The sequence below is a fragment of the Anomalospiza imberbis genome, chromosome 2 (assembly GCF_031753505.1).
Source record: "Anomalospiza imberbis isolate Cuckoo-Finch-1a 21T00152 chromosome 2, ASM3175350v1, whole genome shotgun sequence".
In the NCBI taxonomy this organism is placed as follows: domain Eukaryota; kingdom Metazoa; phylum Chordata; class Aves; order Passeriformes; family Viduidae; genus Anomalospiza; species Anomalospiza imberbis.
In genome coordinates, this window is record NC_089682.1 from 26,855,325 (window position 1) to 26,881,230 (window position 25,906).

At 39.5% G+C, this 25,906-nt stretch overlaps 1 long non-coding RNA gene across 1 annotated transcript in view; it reads right to left on the reverse strand.

Moving 5' to 3' along the window:
* LOC137468463 (uncharacterized) overlaps positions 1 to 25,906 on the reverse strand; it is a 41,930-nt gene that overhangs the window by 5,036 nt on the left and 10,988 nt on the right. The window contains exon 2 of the long non-coding RNA XR_010995952.1: positions 24,463 to 24,554. This is a non-coding gene — a long non-coding RNA (uncharacterized lncRNA). The remainder of the gene's footprint in view (positions 1 to 24,462; positions 24,555 to 25,906) is intronic.

Genomic DNA, 25,906 nt, shown 5'->3' on the forward strand with positions numbered 1-25,906 from the left:
CCCTCAGTTTGGCAGCAGCAGTAGTATCTCTTCTGCGGGGAGAGCAAGGAGACCTTTTACCCCTTCTCCTCCCTCTTATCCACCCCAGGGGATTGTGTAGCCACCCAGAGGAAAGCCATTGGGATTATATTACGAACATCCACCCCAAAACACACATTAAACAAACACTTCTCTGCCTCTGAGATGTGTTCCAGTTTTGTGCTATAAGCAAGACCTGCAAGACAGATGCTCTGAAGTTTACATTGACTTGGTGAAGTTTTGCATCACTCACCCACAAGCAGGGGCACACAGCTATCCCACATGCTGCTGTAAACCTTGACCAGACTTTTCCATGTAGTCACGCGTTTAGTATGGGTCAGGTCCTGTGGTCTTCCTTGGCTCAAATACCCCATTGAAGCCAACACTGGAAGGTCAACTTGCAAATGCCACCCTCTCTGTGTGGTGAATAGCTCCCATTGAAGACACTGGGATTACTCATGTGTGTGAGTGACTACCAACAAGAGCAAAAGGAGCAAAATCTGGTCCTCATTAAGGACTGCTAATCTGAAAAAAACCTCCTTCAGTCAGTAGTAGAATCAGGCAGAGCAACTCTGTCAGTGAGAAGCTACATAGGAAGGGCAATATAGCACTGTTTGTCACTATATTTTAACACATAATTCTTTGAAGCATCAGTTAATTATCCAGGCATGACTAAATGGAGGAGCTCTATCCCACCACAGTTGATGAGCAAAGATAATCTTATACCATGAAAGACAATTAGCCAGATGGTTATTTGGAGATTTTTGGAATAGAAGCAATTTCTCTGATCTGGGAGGTTAAAAAACTCAAGGCTGAATTTAAAAATAAAAATCATACCACACTTTATACCCAAGTATTTAATTACATATTATCGTGGGTAACTACTAATGGGCTCCAATTACGCATTCTTAGTTTATTGCTTTCGGAAACATTTATAGCAATAGATAATGTGTAGATTTAAGTCAATATCTGAATAAACAGCCTGGAAAACACATCATTTGTACCCAGATTGGGTTACTTGCATGATTATCATCTGCCACCTGCTGGAAATAGCTGTGATAATGCAACTAAATTTCACAGATGGAAGGTCTGGTCACTCACAGAACAAGAGGAAAGAGCAAAAATATATTCCTTGTACTCAGGAGTTTATTCCTCTTGCACCCACTGGGAAAGTTTGATTTGCCAGAGAGGGATATTTCTGAGCATCCACAGAGAAAACTTAACATGACTTTGTTTAAACAAACTGAAATTAATTTGCTGAGAATGATATTATCTGCCTGTGTCTGACCAGAAGGCAAGATATACAGTCTGAAACTAATGCACACAGCTAATCCCATCTCAGGCTGGCATAGCTGGCTTGCCACTCGGCTAGACGTGGCAGGATTGCAGGTCCCCTTGCACCATCCTCACATTGTCTTTGAGCCTCATTCAAAGAGGTTGACTACTCTGGCTTTATAGTGGCCCATAAAGCCCTCAAGGACAACAAAACCTGCCCATTCAAGACATCTCCTCACTCAAAAAAAAAAAAAAAAAAAAAAAAAGGGACACTGTTTGTATGCAGTATTCTTCAGAGAACCAGAACCTTGTAACTTGCTTCCTCTGTGCCAGCAAACCAGAGTGAGTAATCCAAGTAAGCCAGAGGGTAAATCCAAAGGCAGCACTGCAGGACTGGCCTTCCTCTCTCCCTTGTGCAGAACAGTAGCAGGACACACAGGTACAACGAGCAGTTCTTGTCAGGGGCTGGCTGGCTTATTGTGTCCCTCTGGCTGATGACAGGACTGATTGTATTGGTGTGATTTTGCAATTGGCAGGTCTCCCCAAGCCAGTAGGGAGAATTAGACAGGTGTCACTATATTAGAGATTCAGACCTTTTCTTTTTTTAACAAAATCAAACACAGGCCTTAAGCAACCAAATTTTGCATGTCTAACAGGTTTAGAACATCAGCCCAGAGTTAGTGTTTACATGGTTCTTGCATTCAGGGAAACAGTGCCTTTCTCTGCATACCTTTCAATTATTTCTGAGGTCAAAAAAGGAGAATAAAAGGAGAAAATGGAAATTAAAAAAGGAAGAAAGAGAATAAAAAATGAAATTATTTTTGAAAGTTATCCAGGTCTGTGGGATGGAGTAGAGAAAGAAACAAGAATACACATCCCAGGACCTAATAAAATTCTAATTAATTCCTCATTTTCTCCATGAACTCTTTTTAGCTATTAAAAAGCAACCAGTTGTTTATAGCAGTAAGAATTAATATCAGCCCTAAAAGCAATATAAAAAAATCTAAAACATTGAGCCACACATTAGCAATGTGTGGCATGGGTATGTACTACCCCATGCCTCCTGAGCAGGGAAAGGGCCAGGCCTGCAGGAGCACCATGTCCCACTGCAGTGTACGGCATTCCCTCCAGGAGCACTGGCCACAGGTCATGCACCCAGAACAAAGTTTCTGTCAGTATTTGCTTTCAGTTGAAAGCTTTTGTTGCTTCACCCTGCTTTATCTGCTCTTAGGAGGTCGCTGTGCTTCAGGCTCCCGAGTTTCCTCCTCTGTGCTACTCTTAGGAGGCTGACACCTCTCCTACAGCAACATGGTCTTTGCCTGTGCTGGTAAGTGGCCCTCATTCCAGCCAGAAATTTAGCAATGCCTCTTGCAGAAAATTTGGCTGATTTACTCCTGTAAAGCTTGGCAAGTGTCTGATATTAAGAAAATATCCAGAAGTAAAAAACCTGCCAGCCAAAGAATTGGCAACACCCCCCAGCCTGCACGCACAGAAGTCTGACACCTTCGCTTCAGTCACTGCTGCAGTGACTTTTGTACACAGGGGGGCACGTGGCTGAACACAGACCCTCACCTGGGACAACATGGGGCTGCCAGGTAAATTCACCCAGCCCTCTGTCCCCGGACATGCTGGCCTCTGGCTACAGACCAGCTGTTCAGCAGCAAGAGCCTACCCCATCCAAGTGCCTTCTCTGTGGCCAACACCAGCACAGGGAGGTTATCGCCCAGAAAGCGACCCCCTCCTCAGGCAGAGGTGGGGGACAGGGCTCTGGCCTTACCTCTGTGTAACTATCCTGTATCATTCATCCAGGCAGCGAGACCAGCCTTCCCCAGAAGGCTGAGGGCTGCTGCACAAGCAAACACACCTCAGTGCAGGAGCTCAGTCAATTGCTCAACAGTCATGTCCTGCCCTGTCCTCTCCCTCTGTGTCCTTCTCCCACGTTAAAACCACTCAGGAACATTAGCTGTCAGTGCTAGTCTTCTTGGCAATTTTTCTGGAGATCAAGGAAATCGTGCATTTTAGTAAACATATCCAAAAGATTTAAAATTGTGTAGGTAGATATAAATACATATAGATAAACAACTCTGTGTCATTATAGCAATGTTTTTCCCTTCCTCTTCCTCTCTTCCCACCCCCTTTCCCTTCTCTCAATTTCTCAGACAATAAGTGGGAAACAACCTCTTTTTTTTCCCCAGCCAAAAATTAGTTCTTGCTCAAAACTTCCAGAAGGGGTCAAGTCTAAAGGAAGCACCTGGTTCATCTGCTTTTGTCCTGCAGTGGGGGCCGTGGCCCTCATGTCCCCTCCCTCTGCACCCCTCAGCACCGCCAGCACTTGTGCCACGCCAGGGAGGCTTTGCTCACACTCATACACGAGGGCAGGCAGCTCTTAGATGGAAGCCCCTGGGTATGCTGCGTGCACCGACAGAGCACATCCCACTCCTGCCATCACAGCTTCCAGCTGCTTTTTTTATCCCCCTGAGTACAGAGGGACTCTTCAACCACCGACTCGGGTGGTTTGCTCGTGAGTTATCTGCTTGCAGGGTCAGAGTCACAGCACGGGGTCCTGTCATGTAACATACTGAACTGACCAAACAATAATTTGGCTTCTCTCAGCATCTTGAAACACACATCCAGGGACAGGCAACGAATGAAGGCAGACTGGGCTTGATCCTCAAACACACCCACAAGTGGCTCCCATCCTGTGGTTCAGTCTGTGCATATGTTCAAAATCAGCGTAAAACACTTCATAGAATAAAGTAAGAAATAGCCACAACTTTAAAATAGGAAAGCCGTCAACGAAGAAAAAAAACCCCAGGACATATTTTCCTCTTCATACATACAGAAAAGCTTTTAAGCCTTAGAAAATGTACATTCACCATATTGCATTCCCTTAGTAAATATACCAAGTTCACAGCAAATAAAAAACATGAAAAAGGCACTTCTGGTCATGGTGAGCAACAGAACCTCCAACCATACACTCTCTATGGGGTCTGCAATGGCAGAAGAGGCATTTTTTAACTTATTATGTAACTGGGCAGTAAACATAAGCAGTTGCAGTAGCTAGCAGCTCCTGAGTCAGCCCAAGCTCTTCTGCTGGCAAAGGGGGTGGGGGAGGAAAGGGCAGTGACTCACTAATTTGCAACATAGTGGGAAGTAATTCAAGAATCAAATTCCTAGCAGCAGTACCGCCTGCAGAGCTTACAGCCGTATATATTTTATAAAGAGGTTTGCTTAAAAATCAGACCAAAACAAAAGTGAGATTGAAAAACAAACCCAGAAACCTATGAGAGCCATAGGGTGCTGAGATCTCCAATAAGAAACTGAGCACACTCCATGATTAACAGGTTAACAAAGTAGTCTGGTATTGACTACCTCGCTCTTATGCTGCAGAAAACACAATTCTCTGTGCTGTGTGTGAAAGCTAAATGTATTTGTGTCTTAATACATAGTGGAAAATGCAGTTTTTGCAAAAAATAAAAATATTATCACATTCATTATCTACTAATTTCTCATCTGTTCTTTAGCAAGTACCTTTGCTATTAAGAAATTATATGCAAGTCCAGTCTGCAGCTTTTTAAGGATGCTTCAGAAGACTGCTTTGACTAAGCAGTGAACCACCATTCTAAAGATTTTCCTGCTGTAGCTCTAAGTTTAGAAGTGAAATTAGAACTAGAGGTAGGACCTATTGTCCCTATCTTCCATCACCATCTTCTGATGGAGAGGACCTGCTGGACCTTAGGTTGCTCAACATGAAGACAACCATTGAAACTGCTGAGTTTTTCTTTCCTTATGTCAAAATAAAACCCAGCAATACCAATTTCCCTCAAAACCCAGTTCAGAATGCATACATGCACAGTTTCTGAGGGTAGAAAGAGAATAGGCAACCAAGGAGGAAGTTTAAAGCCACTTCCCTTCACAGAATTTAATTGAGAAGAGGCTGGGAACCCATGCCAGGTGATTTCATTTCTTACTGGGCCATGTTTCCATCAATCTAAGTGGTGCCCTGATTTTTGAAAGTGTTAAGTTTTCTTTTATAGTTCTTTTGAAAGTTTTAAAGTTCTCATAAAACTTCTTTAGCCTTCTGATAATGATTACATATTTCTACTGGAGTTCTCACGCACTGTTCAAGTAAATAATGATTGTTTTGCATTCTTCTTTGTGGGAGGAGAGAATTGATAGACTGTTGGTTTGACCAGTGTGGTTGGAGAGGTGGTAATTCCATCCTCCAATCCATGGCCACCTTTGGAATTCTATAAATACCAGATGTTCGAATAAAACTTTCTCTTTTGAACTTACCAAGCTTCTGTCTACTCATTTCGTGTCCAATAGCAACATCTAAGAGTCTATGTTTTTGTTATACTTTAAGGGCTTCATCAAAATCAGTAAAAAGATAATGATGTCCTTCAGATCAGTGCATAGCAGGTCATTAAACATATAGCATTTAAAAGACCAAGGCCAAGGCCCTGCCAAGCATTTTATTTGTTCAAGAGCAAAATATAATTGTATTATATGCACAATTTTATATAGATATTTGAAAAAAATACACTTAAATTCTGTACTCTTTATTATTTTGACTGACATTCTCCACATCTTTCTTTTATATTAATAAGAAATTAAGAACACAAACAGTGGGAAAAAAACACTCTTCATTTCCTTCCATCTTTTGTCTGAAAATAAGAGTATTTGCCTTACAGCTCAAAATTAGTAGGTATCATGATTTTAATTATATGTCTGCTTCTGCTGTTTAAGCTCCATTTCACATCAAGTGTAATAAAAATCACTAATGCCTATAATCAACCTTACTTCAACCACTGAAATGAAAAAGATAATCAAGATATATATTAAAAAGAGTACTGGCACTGATTCTGTGTTGGGTAGTTGAGTGATAGATGTGTTGCTGCATCCATGTGAAACACTGTGTAAGATCAACCTGCACAAACTGCCTTGCAGTAAAGAGGAATATCCCCTGGTTCATCCTTGAACAGACCAATGCTCGTGAGTGAATTTTGGTACTATCTGCCAAAGGTTCCCTCCCTACTTCCCAGTACTCCTATATGATGTGCATTAATCTACCTGTTCTAAAAGACCCATGGCAGCTGCAAGTTGTAATTAAAGTCTTCTCCTTAGGAACTAAGGACCTTATAAAGAAAATGCATGAACCAAAGGCAAACTTCTTCAGCAGTCTGCCAGATCCAGCTTCAGGCTGATCCATACCGTGAGGACAGAAACCTCAAATGATCTGTGTCAGCTCAAAGTCATCTTTGGAGGAGACCAAGCTGATCTTGAAGGAGCAGAACCTTTGCTATTTTTGAGAGGGCCTGAGTAAATGTCTTTGCCCATTCATTTTTCTGCCAAATATTGCCTGAGAAGAATGAAAGCCAAGGTGGCCATGGATGAGAACCAGTACTCAGCTTGGTAAATGGCTTTTGGAAGTCTGTTTTGCCTGTTTTTCTTAGCAGTCAGATATTAAGCAGATAAAGAAAAGTGAAAAGTCTATTAAACCCCAGAACTATTTCAGTATGAACACATTTTCTCTGGCTTTTGGAAAGTGCATTTTTAATCAATGAAATAATTGTTTTAAAAAATGCATTGCAGAGCAAAAGACCACATTGTGAGTTTGTTCAGAGCATTACTAAGGTGTGCCATGCAATTCAAGACTCAGTAAATATAGCCCGTTATGCAGTCCTTTACATATTTGTATGAATTATTTGTACAATCATAGATTGGTTTGGGTTGGAAGGGACCTTAGAGATTGCCTGGTTCTAATCCCCCTGCCATGGATCTTATTAATGGCTTACACCACTGTCTTTTCTTAACAAGTGAGAAGTAGAGCTGAATTGTGAAGTATAACTGGTAATCTATTTAATGTATGAATAAAATACTCTTTGCTATAACATATAGTTCTTGTTTTCTATTTCTTAAATTTATTGTTTGAAATGCTACCACCAGCTATTCATTCCTTTTCTTAGCAGCGATACCATGACAACCCCCACGTGACTGGCTACAAGCATACCACAAGTCTCCAGGGCTTTCTATTGCTTTAGAAAAGACTCAGATTGGTGTTACTCACACTTTTTTTTCCTTTTAAAGAGACCAGTTTCAGAGATGCTTTATTTTGCAGAGATGCATCAGACCAACCTGTCAATTCTACCATGTGGCAACAACTATTTCAGCTAAAATGGGACAAAGCAAAGTATGAAGAACTCAAGAAAAGGGTGGGTACAACTGTTTGATAAGGAGCATGTTCTTTAAGACTTCATTAAAAAATATGCTTACCCAAAAGGACTACAGCATCCCTATTCATTCTTAATGTGTTATGAAAGCTACTGATGTGCAGTAAGGTAGAAGAGACATGTTTTGAGAATATCCAGCAAATATATGTATACCTTTTGTGTCCATTTAGGGTATCATAATGATTTTCACCAAATTTAGAAGTGAAAAATATTTGATTAGTCATTGGCTTCAAATCAGTAATAATGCAGGACTGTGCTCTCTTCAAAATCCGTAAGCAGTGAATAGCATCGGTGATGATTCAACTGCATTGCTACTTTAGGAAGATTGTATCACAATACAATTAGCTTTAATATAAAGAAATAGTTCTTCACTATTTCCAGACTAGGTCTGCTTCATTGACTGTGTAAAATTTCCTTCCTTCCTTCCTTCCTTCCTTCCGTCCTTCCGTCCTTCCCCCCTTCCATCCTTCCCCCCTTCCTTCCTTCCTTCCGTCCTTCCCCCCTTCCTTCCTTCCTTCCTTCCCCCCTTCCCTCCCTCCCATTTGACTTGCAGGTGGAAAAAAGTTAAAGATAAGGTAGAGAATTTAATTTGATGTATTTTTCTAACTAAATGGATAATACTGAAATGAATAAATTTATTTCTGTATTAATTAATTTCAAGAGGCTCACTACTGTTTATGAGTGTGGCTATTTAAACAGTGGCTCTTTTAAAGGAGGGAACTGATATCAGTGTAGCTAAAATACCCTCAGCATCCACTGTTCATACAGAACTCTCCTTTGTTCAGTGTGCAGAACAGTGTACTTCATATATGCATGAAGGGCAGAACAGAGGTTAGAGGTCACCATGGTATATAGTAAAGAAATGTATTTATAGAGAACAAAATATTTGCCACAATTCAATTGCTCTTGGATTAAAAACAAGTATTAATTTCTGAGTGCAAGAGACGAGAAAGAACAACCATCATGTTGAGTGAAGAATGGCTTAGAAAGTAGAAATTTTTGGTTTTTTATTATGGGGTTCACACCAAGCAGTGATTAACAAGGTCCCCAGTGACCAAAGAATGGCCTTTCCAAATGCCCCTGTGTAGTCATGCTGGTTCTTCTAGATTCCCATGCTGGTTTTCCAGAAAATTCACCATGCCTTGTCCTGGCACAAATACAGGCTTGCTGCAGTGAACACCAGCTACCGGAGCAGAGGCACCTACAGCTGTGGTACCTGGGGGCAGCAGGGCAATTTGGCAGGTTGTCCTGAATGGCACAGCCCCCGGGGCCTGGGCTTTTGATCTATCGAGAGACAGAAATCGCTCTAAGAAAATATAAAGGTCTCTGCTTGGGGATGTGAAGGCTTTACACTGAAGGAGCTCACAAAAAAAAAAAAAAAAAATGAACCAGAGCAAGAGAGAAAGGGGGAAATAGGAAGCAAGGAAAAAAACAAGGTACACTTCTTGGAGAAGACCACTAAAAATATGACAATATTTAGGGATAAGTTATCATTTTCTTTTTGCTATTTCCTTAATAGAAGAAAGGAACAGGGAAAAAATATCAGAAGTTACATTTGCTCTATGCAACATTCTGCATAGAATTAATAATATAGGAGTTCCAAAACCATCTGTAAAGCGCTGCAAGTTTAAGTGCTGCTGTAAAGAGATAAAGGTGGGCTTATAAATGCCAGGGTTAGCATTTTACTGTTGTGTATATAAGAACGAGACAGAAATTGTTCACAACAATTCCCAGAAAATGAAATTATATTTATATGAATTCTACAGAAGAAATCTGGCTTCTAAACCCACCTTTTGTTATTTCAAGTTTGGAAGAGTTTGCATATCTACAAATTAAAATCAGAGTTTGCATAAATATCACATTTTGTTCTTCACACTGGTGATTTGTACTGACTGGTACAGTAACAACCCTCTTTTACAAATTACATGTCTTCTTAAAGTTATTTTAAAAATAACTTATTAGTATGATAATTAAAGGCACCTGAAGAATCAGAGGAGATAGCAGCAGCCGCCAAAACTCTCACAGGTTTGCCAAGTTTAGTTTTGCTCTTCAGTAAAAGTCAGCTACTTAACACGATGGCATCTAGAAAGGATGCAGATGAGCCCTGTCGTCATCCCCTGAAAACAGTTGGAGTTGAGAGCAGTTTCTTTCTGGGATCCCACCTCCTCTGAGATGACTGCCACAAAAAAGCAGCTGAATGTTTTCACAGGAAGCCAAGCAGCTCAAGCAAATTTCAGACAAAGTTAGAAACTGCTGAACATTATTGCAGTCAATGCTGTAAATTATTTACTCCGTTCTAAAAGCAAGGTACCTGCCCTGGTAGTATGTATGACAAGCCTGCTTGTCATAGGGATTCAAGCCTAGTTTTTGGCTCATCACAAAGCTGCTTCAGAAAGAGACATGGAAGACTTCTGTTGCATTCAGGCAGTGCTTTGGTCATATCCTTCACTGAGGGGTTTGTGTTGGTGATGCGCTTGCTGCTTTTACTTGTCAGTCTTTTTTTTTTTTAAATAGCAAGTATTTATCTCCTCTTTACGTATCACTGAGTCTGCCTGAGCTGGAACAGTTAATGTGTAAGGTATAAGAGAGGGAGAATGTATTTCATGACAAAAATTCATAGTTTCAACTGGTCCAGTGTCACTCCCTGCAGAAGACCACTCTGAGAGAAAGTGTTCTCCCCTCTTAATCCTCTCCTGCTCTACTCCATTACCAGCTTTTCTTCCATGGGGTTTACTTAGTCAACTCAGCTCACAGATTATTCTTCTCCCTCATATGTTGCATGGCTGTTTAGGTCAGATGGAGATAAATATTAGTATGCCGCTAAACTACCAACTCCATTAGAATTATTAGATCTACAATGTGCTCTTAATGATTGTTCTAAAATGCTAATAAGAAGAGACCTGGGAATGCTTTCACCACAAGTCCTTTTCCAGTATTCTTACCCCACTGGCAGCATCCTAAATAAGTATCCTTTTGTAAGACCTGACTTATCTTAGGAGTACCTAGTGCTTTCTCACACTAGTCTTTTTATTATGGATGCCTTAATGAAAAATGCCTGCCTTCTCTTAGGCAGTCATTTCTGTATCATAATATCAACCCATCTGTAACCAGATTGTATGCATTTTCTACATTTTTCCAACATAAAGAAGACTTTGCATCTCCAGCAGGCTTTAGAACTTTCTTGAATGTTTTCATTTTCCACTACTCTTCTGGGCAAGTCTGGCTTTGCCGATACAATGAATCATGTGTTTAATAGTGTAACTGCCAGCTAACAAAACAGAACACGGGAATTAAAAGATCTTCCATAATGATATGGAAGGATATTTCCAACGAGAAAGAATAAACATTTCACTTCTGTTGCAGATCCAGACAGCAAAATCATTAGTGGACACATGTGCCCCAACAATATATGGCCACAAGCTGAAGGTATTGTATTGGCTATTTCACTGGCCTTCACATCTCCTCTCAAAGGAAATAAAGAGCCTAGCAGAATGCCACAATTTCAGGGCCTTTTTTTTCCTCTCAGTGATGTGACTGTTACAACAGAACTATCAGGATCCATGAATAGCACATTCCCAGCAACATTAAATAACTTCTTTAATCTTTATGATGATTGATGAAAGCAGAGTTTCAGATTAAGAAGTGCTAAAGTGTTCAAATAGCTTCCTAAGATGTACTTCTGCACAGCCAAGAAAATACCATTGCAAATAACAAGAATAGCACAATCACCAAGATACAGAGCAAAGAACTGAATAATGGGATGTTAACATATTCAAAGCACAAGAAATAACAATGGGTAGCCTTGACTGGCAGTTATCCTTCAAAATCTTACTGCTCCCAAGAGACAAATTTTTAATAACAGATGAGAGTGGAAAATACATTGTTAGCTAATTATCTCTCCTCACTAAAAGGAAACAACAACAATTAAAAAAAACCCCAAAAAAACCTGAATGTAAGCAAAGTAGAAAATACATGCAGCTAAACCCTGTCAAAGACTTAATTTCCCGCACAGTGCCCCTCAGGCAATGGGAGAATAACCCATATAAGGACTTCAGAATTAATTTCCTTAAAATTGTTTATCATCTCACTGTGTGACATAATAATCCCCAGGCACCTTAAAACCATTTCACTAGCAAAACAATTCATTTATTCTTCATGCATAAATTCACATGGTATATTAGGATGTGGGTTCAATTGCTGATGTTAATTTTTTTTTCCATTACTGTAAAAATAATTGCTGAAGTTCCTTTAAAAATGAAACGCTGCATAACCCCACACACAGAGGTTAACAACAAAAACACCAACAGGAACCCACTAGTCTTAGGCATGCTCCTTAGAACTACAGGTCCTGATACCTGAAGGTGAGACTGGTTCTTTCTCATTCTCCTGATTTCCATACTCCTATAGAAAGAGGGGAGAAAAAAATTGCAATATTCTGGTATCCAGTTTCTTTACAGTCACTCTCTTCAGGGTTATTTTGTCATGGGATGACTTAATGCACCAGTTTTAGGTATCTTTATGCTACAGTGTGACCAGCATCTGGCCTGCTTTGGTTACAAAGCCCAGCAAACAAGACAGATGCACTAGATTTCCTCCAGAAATCTGCTATTCTAACATTATCCACTCAAAACTGTCAGATCTGGATAAGCAGGATTTACTATTTGTTCTGAAAAAGACTTGAAATATCTTTGGAATGTCTAGAATCAAATATGGGGAAGGAAAGGATCAGAAACGAAAAGACTGAATTAGTATGCTCAAAAGAAGACTATTCCTTCAGCAATTCTGTTCCAAGAGCCTATTGAGGACGAGATGTTGAAGTCCAGCTATGAAAATTGTGCTGTCCCTGCTTTCCTCCGTCCAGCCTCTCTCTGGTTATCTTCAATTCAGCCCTTCCAGAAAAGGGATTGTTGGGCCTCAGTCATATAAATAAATTTTTCTTTTCACCTGTCCCCCATTCCTTCTCAATCCCCACAAACACACTTTTAGCGTGGATATGTGTTCTTTGAAAAACAACATGGTAACATTTCTTTGCAAATTAGAAAATGCCTCAGGATATCCAAAGAGATTCTCTCTCTTCCACTGGACTATTTCAATTTTTATCCACTGTTGACACAGTTAACTTCAGAAATTGAGATTATTAATATCTTCCACTTTAAAATCAAATTTTAAAAGGCATAAAATCATGATAACAATGAAAAGAACTAGCTTACCCTTCCTCATACATCTGTCTCCTTTTGTTCACTACACCCAGTTGTTGCTTCTCTACTTACAACAGCCTTCAGTCCCTCCAGAACAAAAATGGCCTGCAACTGGACTTATTCCAAATCTCACTGAAGTCAATGGAAAAGTTACTATCTGATCAGAAGCCCATCAAAGGTAATAGAGAGAATCCCACTGACTTCACAGAAATCTGGCTATGTCCCCTCAAGTGCTGGTACACTGTCCATAACAATCCTAGCTTTTGATAAAAGCACATGAAGGCTGTCAGAGGCAAAAATGATGATGATGATTCTGGAAAATATGATGACAAATATTTATAGAAATTCTGCTTACACTGATGAAATGCATTCATTAATCATGCAGGCTGTGGTTGCAGGAGAGTGTTTCAGGGTCCAATTCACAGCATTACAAAGGGATTTGTCTCCCTGTGTCATGATGAAAATGGTGAAAAAAAGGGTTCTCTCAGCAACAGCACAGAGCTTTACCTGATCAGTGTCTCTTGCATGCTGTGTAGACAAGGGGACAGCAATTTTGAACACCCCATTGGGTATCCATGATACATCACTGCTGCTTGTTATGCCCTTGTAAAAACAGAATAATTTCTTTATCCCTTCTGTACACAAAGTTGGAGGAACACCAACTTTCTGCCACTGAAAGAGAGAACTGCTTGCTGCTGGAGAAGATGTCCTGCATCATGAGAACAAAGAGACAAATTGACAACAAAAATGACTTTAAGACCAAAAGGTAACATCAGCAGCACTATTTCCATGTAGTTATCAAATTTCCTTCCCAGTGATAAACATAGCTAAGGATAAACTGCTCTGTGAAGATACATTTAAAAGGCAGCCTAAGGTATAATCCACACTTCAGAAAGCCATTTGCTTGTCCTGTCACATGAAATCTAATGCCAAGTCATTTTCCTCCTACACTCTGTTGAAGAGACGATGGCTTTAAATTAGTTTTTCACTTTAATAACTGAGGAAATAAAAACAAATAGAAAGGGGAAACATTGCCCTACTTTAAGAAAATAATTGAAGCAAACCAGTTATGTCTCAGCAAAGCTGTTGATCCTGCTAAGTGAGTCATTGCTGTTGACTTTGCCAGTTGTTCCTACAGACAGCACCGGAAAAAGGTAGGCCCAAAGCTGAGGGATGAAATAAAGCCTGAGCAAAATATAATTAAAATTTAAAAAAAAGTGGAGCAGGAAGCAGGCAAAAGTGAAAATCTAATTTGCTGCTCAAAGCAGACCAAGCAAAATGTGCCTTGAAGATTTATCACTGGAGAGAAACATCTTAAATATTTTTGATTCAGCAGGAAATTCACATCCCAAATATGGCACAGCAAACCAGTCAACAACAGGGACAGGTTTTTGAAGTGAAGAGTTTATATAGTTCAGGTGGTGATTGTTATCTCCTGTGATTCATTTGCAGCCAGTCTACTTCTTGATAGACTGACTACTCACCAAGCCTTAAAATGTCTCCAGAAAGCAAAGGCTGTTCAGCTGAAATGACCCAGGTAGAACTCACTACACATCACTGTCACAAATATCCTGACATTTGCACAGTTCCTTCACCTGAGGCAGAGTTGGTCATGGATACATCATGAAAATCCATATGATAACACTTAAAGTTTGTCACTAGTGAATAATATCCAGATCTGTGCAGGCATCAACAAGAATTACTTAATCCAACTGCTGAAGCTGTGATTACGCAAGGTAACAAAAGGAGTAGAGCACCCTCCTGCTTTCCATTCCTTCTCTTTGTTGATGATTCAAATGGCAAACTCCTGTTGTTTTCTTTGGATCAACTCTGGTTTTCACTAAACCTCTCCATTAGCTAATTAAATTTGTGACAGCAGCAGAAAATTAACACAACAAAACCAAACAAACCTGGATGGTTTTTCTGCCACTTTCTGCAAAGTCATTAATTCCAGGGCTGTTGCCAGGGATGGAGAAGACCACACAGTTGGAGCAGGGGGGAGATGAACAGGGGAAGGAAAAGTACTTTGCTTTTTTGGTGGCAGGAGACTGTTGTGAGATCAACTCAGCTGCCTGGAAAATTGCAATCTAAGAAATCACAGAAAGCTTCCAAGGCATTTGAGGCAGTAGACTTATCTCCATTATCTTCGTGCTTCTCAACTCAGTATATCAGGTTTGTACACAAGAGAAACTTATAAACCAAAGTAGGAGAAATTGATGATTCAGCATTTCAGACACCAGCCATGCCCTCACCTACAGTAGTGCACTACTGCAATTCCAAGACTGGCACTAATCTAAGATAAAGCTATAGAATTGTTCCTCTTCTAAAATGTTCCAAATTCCATATAGGCAGGAGCGTGTTTGGAAGACACTGAACAAAGTCTATCCTCTTAAGAAGGACAAAAAGATTGGGTTACAAGGGCCAGTTAATGCAGATCAAGAAGAAGCAAGTCCCTGTAGGGGAGGTATAACATTTCAGGCAAAATTCCTCCTAACAGAAGATTGACAAATACTTTACATTCTGGATTCCCAGGCATGGGAACACAAGTGTGAAGTCTGATTCTACTTATATGGTTTTCCCCTCTAGTTTAATTGAAGAAAAACGAAAGCAGGAGCTGTGGAAAGTTAACCAGGAGAACTGAGCCATTCTGGATAGAATTACAAAGTACCAGCCTCAGTATCAGGTTCAATGATGGCATGAGGATTGGCAACAAGCTGAAAAATACATGGCCAACATTGCGAGATATCCTCGTGGGCAGTGTAAATCACAGAGCCCAAAGGTAGCCCTGAGCTTCTATTCTTTCCTTCACAGTTATTTCTGGATCAGAACTGCTCATAGAGCACATTTTGCTGCACTTTTGTGCTGGGGATTAACTGCACATGGCAGGCAGCCACACAATTAACAGCCTTTCACTTAATGCAGCCACTCTTATCAAATGAATCCCAGAGTGCTCTTCAGACTTTATTAGGCGATTTGTAACTGCTGTCATTTCTACACTCAGCCTGTGCACCATGGAGAAATGGTGTTCTCAGAAATAACCTAAAAATTATTGAAGAAACCAGAAGCAATTGCTCACCAGTTCCCTGAGAGAAACAGCCAGACACTGCAACAACATTTAAGGTGACCAGAAGGGCACATGCACTGAGGGCTTCAAAACCTACACTGGCAAAGTAACCAGGTTCTTATTTTCATCAGTAACAGAGGTAAAGAAAATCAGCAACAAAATGGCTATAAGAGGTTTTAGCAAGCTTTTCCAGAGAGAGAAATTTGATTGTCTTTTGCTTTTCCATGTCCATCTAGTATGCTTTGAGCTCTCTAAGTCAGAAATTCCCAACTTTCCTCCCACACAAAGCAGAGGGAAGCTGCAGCACTGCCCATCAAGCAGGGAGTTGGCATCAGCTCTGCCTTTACCCATCTTCCTTATTGCCTTGGACTGCTAGGCCTCTGTGGTCATGTGTCTTGATTTTTGAGGTATGTTCTCTGTCATTTGCATCTGATTCAGTATGTGGCTCATACTATCTGTATGTTCACCATATTCACTTCCTTACCCATTACCTCTATCCTGAGTTCACTGAAATAAATATTTTTGAAGCCAGTACTTTCTGAACACATGGATTTTCAAAGGAGTAGCTCATCAAAATCCACCTGAGTCTATGGAGGACAATAAATGATATTTCTTCTATCCCAGAACTATCTTTTTGTCAAATCTTTGGTCCCAGTTCAAATTCCAGAGGGCTTGTTCAGGAAAGGCAAAGCACTCAAAAGAAAAATAAATTAATATTGTGGCACTGAAAACAAAAACTACCTCAGCCTCTCCCCAGCTTCTCTCTGGACAGAATATGTATTCTTGAATGCAGATACATCAGTTTTACTAAAGCTTCCCAAAACTGCTTAATTAGAGGCAGAAAGCAAAATGAGAAAGCTTCAACCCAAACAGTTAAAACTTGACCAAGAAACTTCCAACTAAAAGAAAGGCTTCTACAATGAAAAATATTTAATATTAAAAATATTATATATTAATATTTAATTGTTGTAGAGGCAAGCAATCAAATAATTTTATAAAAAGTACTATGGTTATTAATACAGGAGTTTCACAGTCAGAAAGTACAAAAATTATGGAAAACTAAATATATACTGCAGCCTTACCCACAGCCTTATCAGCTGTTAAGTCTGTGCTCTGTAATTAACAGGTACTAGAACATCTCTAAGAAGTAGTCATTAGAAAACACTTTTTTCCACTCACCATTTCAGAAATGGTTAAGCCATTTTGAAGGACATTTGTGTTTTGGCAAATAAGCAAACTTGATGCAGGTATCTGCTGCAAACCTCTTTATCACCAGGGGAAATTTAGTAAAGTTACACCTGAAAATAGGATCAGTGGAAGTATTTGGCAAGATCTGCCATAACTTGTGCTACTCTATGATGTCTCTGTGATTTTATAGTTCACCTGACACCAGTCCACAGTCAAACTTCAATACAGTACAAGTCATACAATTTCTTGTCAAGTATTTTTCTACTCTCCCTCTGTTGCAACTGAAAACGTTTTACTAGTCCCATGTATGCTTTGACAGCAGGAAAAAGCGAGAATCTTTTTACATAAGGATATTCTTTACCAATTCCAGCTGAAGAAAGAATTTTTCTGAACCAGCCTTTCCACTGGCTGACTGATGGAAATTGCTCTGACTCTGGGGGCTCAGGCAGTACTCATGAATGAAAGAAAATGAGAATTCCCTTTCTTTCCTCTGGAAGAGGACTACAGCTGTATTACCAGCAAGCACCTGTCAGCTTGCTTTGCTAACCAAGCTTTGGTGCCAAGAGAATAATCCTGAAAATAAGACATATAAGGTTATTAAATCAAGGCAGTGACAGGTTCTTTATTTTATATTTCTCTTTGCTGTCTGCAAGAACAATTTTAAAAAACAGACATCTAAATGTGATGGGGGAATAAAGAGAAAAATGGCTGAAACAAGTGTGAAAAGTAAGATGAAGGAAAAAGAAAAAGATCATGCTAATCATGGAAAGCAAAACAACAACTAGAACAAGACAGGGTCCCAGAAATAGAATTATTCCAGTAGTCTCCTGTGAAAGCAATTTAGGAAGTAGCAAAGAATTCTTACTCCCTCTTGGATCATGACAGCATTTGGAAATTTTACTGTCCTCAGCCTTCCTGCTTTGCCCTTATTTTGAAAGTCGGTCCTTTCCTGGATAGTGAACCAGCAGAACAGGAGTCACAAGCCCATTTTGTGATTGCAACCCTATGCATCAACATATTTTGATTTCTGCAGTTTAAGTTAAAATACAGCTGTTCCTATGCAGATGATAACTTCCCGCATCAAAAAAATGGACTTGTGAGGGTACTAACCTTTTTAACTATGCAGCTAAACTTAGCAAAATTTGTAAACAGAACTCCAGAATTAGCTGGAATGTGTTGGACAATCAGGTGGAAGGATTCATATTCTTTAAGATACTGGGGGGTTAAGTATTTTGTAAGAGTGTAGATTTTAAAGACACTATGTCTTCAGTATAGTGAAAAACACCATGAAGCAAAATGACATAAAAGCCATTTCCCTTACAATTCCCAACAAAATACCTTTGAGACTATAACAGCTAGTAAAGAAAGAGCCTAAATGGGAAAATTACTATAAGCCAGCAATAACTGTAGCATAACTAATTGATCTGATTATAATTTGGACTTTTTTCCTACGTGACAATTTTCATCTAAGTATCCAAGGTCTCTCCAGCAAGGACCCAATTGGCTGACAGCAAATACTTCAGAGTGAGGCTTTTGGAAAATCTTCAGAGGCTCTGAAGCCCCTGAGCCACTTGCCACAAATGAGGGAGAGCTCTTAGCAGAATAATTCCCTCCCACCGCAGCAACACTTCCTTATTTACTCATGATTTCATGCAATTTTTGTGTCTGTCACATAAATTGCATCCACAGAGTGAAAATACTAAAAATATATAAAATTTGTTTCAAGCTTCCCTTTTAATTGGATTTAGCAACTTGAAACAAGGAGAAGCAGCACCACATGACTGATTAACTCTTTGCATGTTATACTCTACCACTCTGTTACACCACCATCCATCTATGGTGCAGGGGACAGACACTTTAGTTCTGAAAGCACATATTCCATATTACTTATTTTTAATTACACTTCTTCAAAAGAAAATTTGTATTAAAATCGCAAATTATCTTAGCATAGCCAAGTAGGTTAGCAGCAATTCTCTCAGAAGGGTTATCAGTTTAAACCAAGACTTAAACCAGTATCAGCTCTTCCTTTATTTACCATAGAATTTCATCTGCAGTCATGTTGGAGGCTGCACTTAGATATGCTTTTTAAGGTATTTTCTCATTTCTTATTTGCAATATGGATCAGTAGAAAATGTTTGAAATGATGATGAAAACTTATTTTCTGAAAGGCAGGAACTCTAGCACACAAGACTATGACTTTTTAGTACTGAACTAAGAGTAGAAATACCACCTACCATAACCACCACCTTACAGTACTTCAGTGACTGCCACACAACTGCAAACTCCTGGCTTCAGAAAATTGGTAGATTCCTAGGACAGGATCCCCAAACCCACCAAACCAGAGAGAAAAGGTTCACCATACATAAGTACCTGGGTCAAGAAGGAAAAAAGACTCGTCTGCCCAAACCAGAAGTGGGATTGGTCTAACGTGCTGCAGCAACACACAGCCTAGAGCGCATTGAGTATGTCCAGACCCCATGTGGAGGAGGTGACTTACATGCAGTGGTCAACCACAGAGCTCCATGGCTGGATGGAGGTTATCTCAAGCCACCAGTCACGATGGGAAAGTGCCAGGACAGACAAACTCAGCTTCTGTTGTGCACCTCTGTTACAGCAATCTCACTGGGCACATATTATCTGATTCCTTCAACAGTGGCTCATTTCTAAAAGAAAGATTATGAACCCTTTAAACAAGAGCCAGAAAGTAATTTAATGAACCAAAACTTCTTTTGCTATTAGAAGGAAGATGACAACTTGGCTTTAGTAGTAAGTCTATTTTTTAATTCAAATATTCTATGCCCTTATGGCTGAACTCAAACACCCTGGAACTCCCCTGCTTCGCATGGTTCTAGGTTGGATCATCAGGGCACACTGTAAGGGACCAGTTATCCTTAACAAGTTACATCACTGAATCCAAATATTTCTTATCTCCTTTTCTTCTTTAAAAGCTTTAGTCTGGGATAATAATAATCTAAAACACTTGACTAAATGCCACTTCCCATGTAATTAAGTAGAAATCTTACTTTCTTCAAATCCCTGGCTCCAAAATTAAAACACTTTGCTACTGAAGCAGTGGTATGATTACAAACTAAATACTTGAAACAAAAGAGAACTGAAGTACCACTGACAAAAAAGAATGTTAAGAGTTACAGGAAATGTTAATCTCAGGGTCAAGTTCTTAGTTCATTTTCACTGTTGTAAATCCAGGCTAGCAGCTTTATCTTCACTGCAATTGCTGTGAATATTATAGCCTTACATTAAGAAACCATGTCAAAAAAACCCTGATTAACTCATTTTGAAGTTTTAAAGACATCTGGACTGAGATTAACTACCAGCTAACTGCCAGGGGAAAAAAGAGGTCACTCTTCCCTTTTAACTCCAATTCTTGTGCCTCTCTTCTATTCTGTTTACCTTATACTTGTGCTCTTGAAATCCTGAGCAAGGTCAACTGCACGAGAAAAAGCTTTTTTTTTTTTTAAGGAGAATAGTCTTCCAGAGGGTTAATTAGTTAAATCAGTTCATTGAAGATGAATTTAAGACTAAGCAAGGAAGGAAGGAAGAAGTAAAGCCACATATTCCTTTGGTAAAGTAGAAAAACATTTACTCAATGCCTGGCAGTATTTAACACCAAAATAGCTCTCCTAAGGGTTGATAGAAATACATGAAATCCAGTAAAATGGTTGCAGCTCAATAATCCATGTTGGTTACCATGGAAAAACTATGAATATAGACATAATAAGGGTTTGTCCAAGTTAGGAATGACTAATCTGCTATTCACACACACACCCCTTTAAACTGGACAAACACCAAGTATGAGTGTATTTATTTTATTACTTCATATTTACCACAATAAAAAGAATATTACTTAAATATTCCCAATTTGTTGGGTTTTGGTTTTGGTTTGGGGGTTTTTTTTTGTTTTGTTTTGTTTGTTTTTTTTAACAGAGTTTTTAATATTTCAGGACAAAATTATTCACTTGGATTTCCAGGTCCAAATTTAAGCAAGAACAATGAGTTGAAACCATATTGTCTGCAGTTTTAAAAAATTGAGTCAGGCCTTCTAAAAATGTTGCACTTGTATAATTGCATTAAAAGTTGTGAAACCAAAATATGAATTGTGATTACTTTTAGTTACTTTCTAGTTACAGAATATGCAGAGTTCATGTTTTTGAGTTTTCCTTTCCTCTTACAAAGTTAAGGAACCTTCTTTTGAAGCTTTCAGTTGATGCAGCAACAGGAACATGAAAAAAGAAGGGGAGAGAAAGAGTGATAACACAAAAGTTAGTAATAAAACTATAAAACTGTAACAGTAAAGATCTTTTTTATTAGATACCAGGAAAAAATTCTTTACTGTGAGGCTGGTGAGGCACTGGAACAGCTTGCCTAGAGAACTTCTACATGCCCCATCCCTAGAAGTGTTTACAGACAGGTTAGATGGAGCCCCAGCAACCTGGTCTACTGAAAGGTGTCCCTATCCATGGCAGGGGGTTAGAACTAGACAATCTTTAAGGTCCCTTTCAATCCAAACCATTCTGTGATTCTATGATCTTTGTTCCTAATTCTGTGATCTTTGGTCCTTTCCAACATTCATGTTTGACTCCATCCTAATATCACTTGAAGTCACCTCAACTGCTCTGTGTTTTAAATGTACTTCTAAAAATAAATGGTAATGTTTATTCAAGAAGGATGTGGGATTCAACTTGTATATATTGAAAAACTACATCAGCAGAAAGAAGAGCAAAAAAAAGCATCAGTGTCATTCTACCACAAGAAGAGGTTACCAGGACAGAGTACAACACGATTTGTTTGTTTAAGTCTGTGGTTTGATCTGTCCCTTCAGTATTAAAATAGTTTAATCCCACCATACAGCCTGCTGTGAAGGATTGAAATGATACCTTCACCTCAGAGCTGAGGAACTCTGGCATAAAGTTTACTGTCACACTAATCAGAGGGTCATTCCACACCATTCTCACTATTTGCATTCCAAGACAAGCCAATTGGTGCAACAAGCAAATCAGCCCAGGCATAAGAAAAATTTAAACTCTTCTCTTGAGTATAACAGTTATTTCACAGTCCTCAGCTACTGTCACAAATTCAAGCACATTTACCTAAGACTGGACACAGATAACCACAGAGTTCAAGGTCCAGGTTCCCAAGTCAGTGAGAGGTTGGTGCCTGAAATATCACGTGGGGATGTCACTTCCTTGCCAACAAGAGGTGCAGATATTCTTTTGCTCTTCTACAGCTGAAAAGCCAGAGTCTGAACAAACATATGAACCACAATGTGTAGAAGCACTAGAGTTTATTGGGCTACAGGAAGGCACTGTGCAATTTGTCATCCTGAAGTTCTACTACAGCTCTCCAATTCACAAGCTCACTTCTACTGGGACTTTGTGAACAGTCACTATTAAACCATACCTGGGGGAAGATATGGCCCATCAGGAGAAAGAACACGCTCATGGTGGGAAACAAAGAGCTTACAGGAAGGAAAGTGGAGACGTGATGGTTGATGTGCTACTGTGTCAGAGGGGCAGGTAATGAAAAACTCCCATGCTTGCTGTTGTTCCAGCCCTCAAACATCATTTCTAGCTGGAGCAGCCAAAGAAAAGTTAAATGAGGAAGGAAAGCTGAAATGGAACATCCTGGTCACCTCCACATCCGGCATCATCCTCTGTTTCCTTATTAACCAAATATAACCCAGATTTATTTCACTGTCACATTTTCTTTTGAATCAGCAGATTCTTTTTTTTTTAATTAAAGCAAAGCTTGCTAAAGCTGTTGGAAAACATGCAAGCTCAAGCACAAGGATAATGGTTGCAGTATATAGGTGTATGTAGAAGTGATACACTACCACCTCCCAGCAATTCCCTTGACTGAAAAAAGAGCAGAAGGAGATAATACTACAAAAATCATAGGGAAATAATAATTTTCTTATATATTTAAGTAAGGCTGAAATATTTCTTCAGCCTGTAGAAGCTTGACATTTACATGCACTGTAAAAGGAATAGAAGAAAATCCTTCTTTGGTATGAACAGAGATGCAATTTGTGAAGTGAATCACAGCTACCTTTCTGCAGTGCTTTCCTTCAGTACTTTTTGAGACTGTTAATAACCTGACAAAAGGAATTCAGCCACAGATGAAAAAGGTTTTCTGCGCTTTCTTACCTATTTCTTTGTTGCTCATGACCAACAGAAAATTAATTTTACATTCTGCATCAACCAGCAAATTTTGAGTCTCATTTCCATTTTAAAACTCACAGTTCTCTTCATGAATTAAATATGGCATCTAGTAATACAATCACTACAGTAAGGCTGGAATTTTAGTTCCAATAATACACTGATTAAACTCTGCCCTCAGGAGTTTCAGCTTTCAGCATGACAAAGGCTGCTTTGATTACCCTATGTCTGCATTATCTATGTATAAGGGCTTAAGTACAGTGCCATGATTTGGGAGGCATGTAGAATCGTGCCTGTCACATATAATCTATAGGCATACACACAAATTAAATCCCATTGAGCTGGATTCCCTGGTGCCCTCCCGGAGCTCAGCTGGCATAGCTGCACTGAAAATTGGTCCCATTCTCAGGAGACAGACAATCACTTCTTGCCTCTGCCTTTCCACCCCCATCCTCCAGCTGTCCCTCCTGGAGCGGCTTGCTGCTTCATTTGTGCACTGCCAGCACTTTGTTGCAGGAACTGTGGCCTTCAAATTGCTCCTGCCACTTCATTAACACCATCAGAAACAGAAGCATTTGCTGAACAGCATAATATTGATAATTGGTTTAATTTGGTCTCACCATCTCTGCCAGGCTTCCATGCAACAGAAGCATGAAGAGCAAACCTGGCCAAGCTATTTTAACAGCCTGCATGGTACAAGTTTCATTGCACTTTAAGGCTCCTTAGTTTAAAGCTTAGAACAAATTAGAACACAAATTAACAGGTTACAGTGCAAGAAAGCACAGCCTTAACCAGGCATAGCTTGCATCTCCCAGAGGACAACACACCTTGGATTTTGGGCCAGCTGGTATGTAGCAAATGGAGGGCAGCTGTAGCCTGGCTACACTCACATAAATCCGTGTGAAAATACACAAGGACAGACAAGCCAAGAGGGTGTAGACCCTCAGGAAATACTGGTTACCCACTGGTCACAGTCCCTGCAGCTATTCTATTTTCTGTCTTTTGCAGCAGTTCAGTCTCTCCTTTGCTACATATGTTCTCACAGCCCTGAAAGCGAGCTTCTCATGTGAAGTTAAAGTGCAAATTACTTCATATTTGCTGCTGCTCCAACTTCATAACTGTGTTTTGCAGTACCGATACATCCTGTATCACACTTTTAGAACACACTAGCAGTCACCAGCTAAAGCATTTCAGTGTCACATCTGCATCCTAGCCTTGTCAAAACGTGACTGATAGATTAAACAACAAGAAAAGACACACAGATTGGCAGGCATAGGAGTTGGCAGACACACAGTAAGGATACAGACCACCTGACTGGTGCAAGCTTACTGACAATGAGGATACACATGGAGGCAGCTCTGTCCTCTGGACTGTGTTAGGACATCAGCTGAAGTGAGTCTTACTGTGAAAAATCAAAGCAAAATTTGCAAACATCAGCTAAAGAAGGTATAAAACAGATCGCATTATAACACTAGTCACAAAAACTTGCAAAAGTTTGCAAATCTTCAGATATGGGAGGAAAAATAATATTCACATTTGCTGGAAAAATCAGAGAAACAAAATTCCAGCAAATGGGTGCAAGTGCATAGAGCTAGTCTGGACTTGAATCAAGATCAATTTAAAGTACTTCAGAGATCCAATCTAAATGTTTTGCACAACAAGTTTCAGGCTTTGATTTTGTGAGCTGAAGGCAGGAGCCCATTTCCTCTAGACTGCATGCAACTAATAACAGCTGTAAAATGGTTCTGGCTGCCTGACAGGGCATACTTTCATCCTCTGACCTTTCTGAGAAAAATACCAAGGTTGGCATAGATGTACTGGCACATTTTTTCCATCATATATTATTCTGATGCAACTAATCACTACACTGTAAACACAATTTTATTTTTGTGTTTATAATTTCTCAGTCTGATAAACACTTTCTGCTATGGAGTTTATAAATATATACAGTTTTTTAAAATCTTGTTTGTAATTCAGAGTTCTTATAAAAAGAAGAATTTTTTGAATGCTATGCACAAAGATAGACATTAGAGTTTGACATGCTTGGGCTCCATGCTCTGTGCAATGAAAATTCCCAATGCAAAATACATGGCCTACTTACGAAACCAACCAGGAAGTGGGGGGGAAAATGACACCAACTTGGGAGTTTAAATTATGTGCCAAAATAAAATATCCTGTTTACAAAGGCACTCAGCATTCTCAGACAGAAAGCAAATAAAAAAAACAGATGCCTTCTTTTGTTGGCTAAGTATCGTTCTATATCTTAATTAGATAATCAAATTTGAATAAAGATGTTTGCCTCCAGTTTAAAAGTGTTGTTATCTGACCACACTTGTAAACGGCAAACAGCTCAAGCCACTAAAATCAAAGGGGAGGCTAATTGTATTAGGCTAAAGCATGCAAAGGGCTTGACTTTACAAGCCCTTCATGTACAGAACTCCGACTGCCTACAGGATCAGAGCCTTACATGGGGATCTGAGACCTTCTTAGTCCTTTCAGTTCTATTTCTCGTGCTTGAAGAGCTAGGTTACCATCTGGCATAGGCATGCAGCAGCTGCACAAGATAAACTTGAGCAAAATATATCGGCACAGGAGTAATTAACAATTAGAGGGGGCAAGTACTGCACATTACCTTATCTAAACAAAAGCTCGTAGGGAGTCCACACCCCTGAGTACATCGTGATCATCTACCACATTTTCAGCTGCAGAATTTATTCTTCAACCTTAGGGGCGTGGAGAATGCTTCATTCAAAT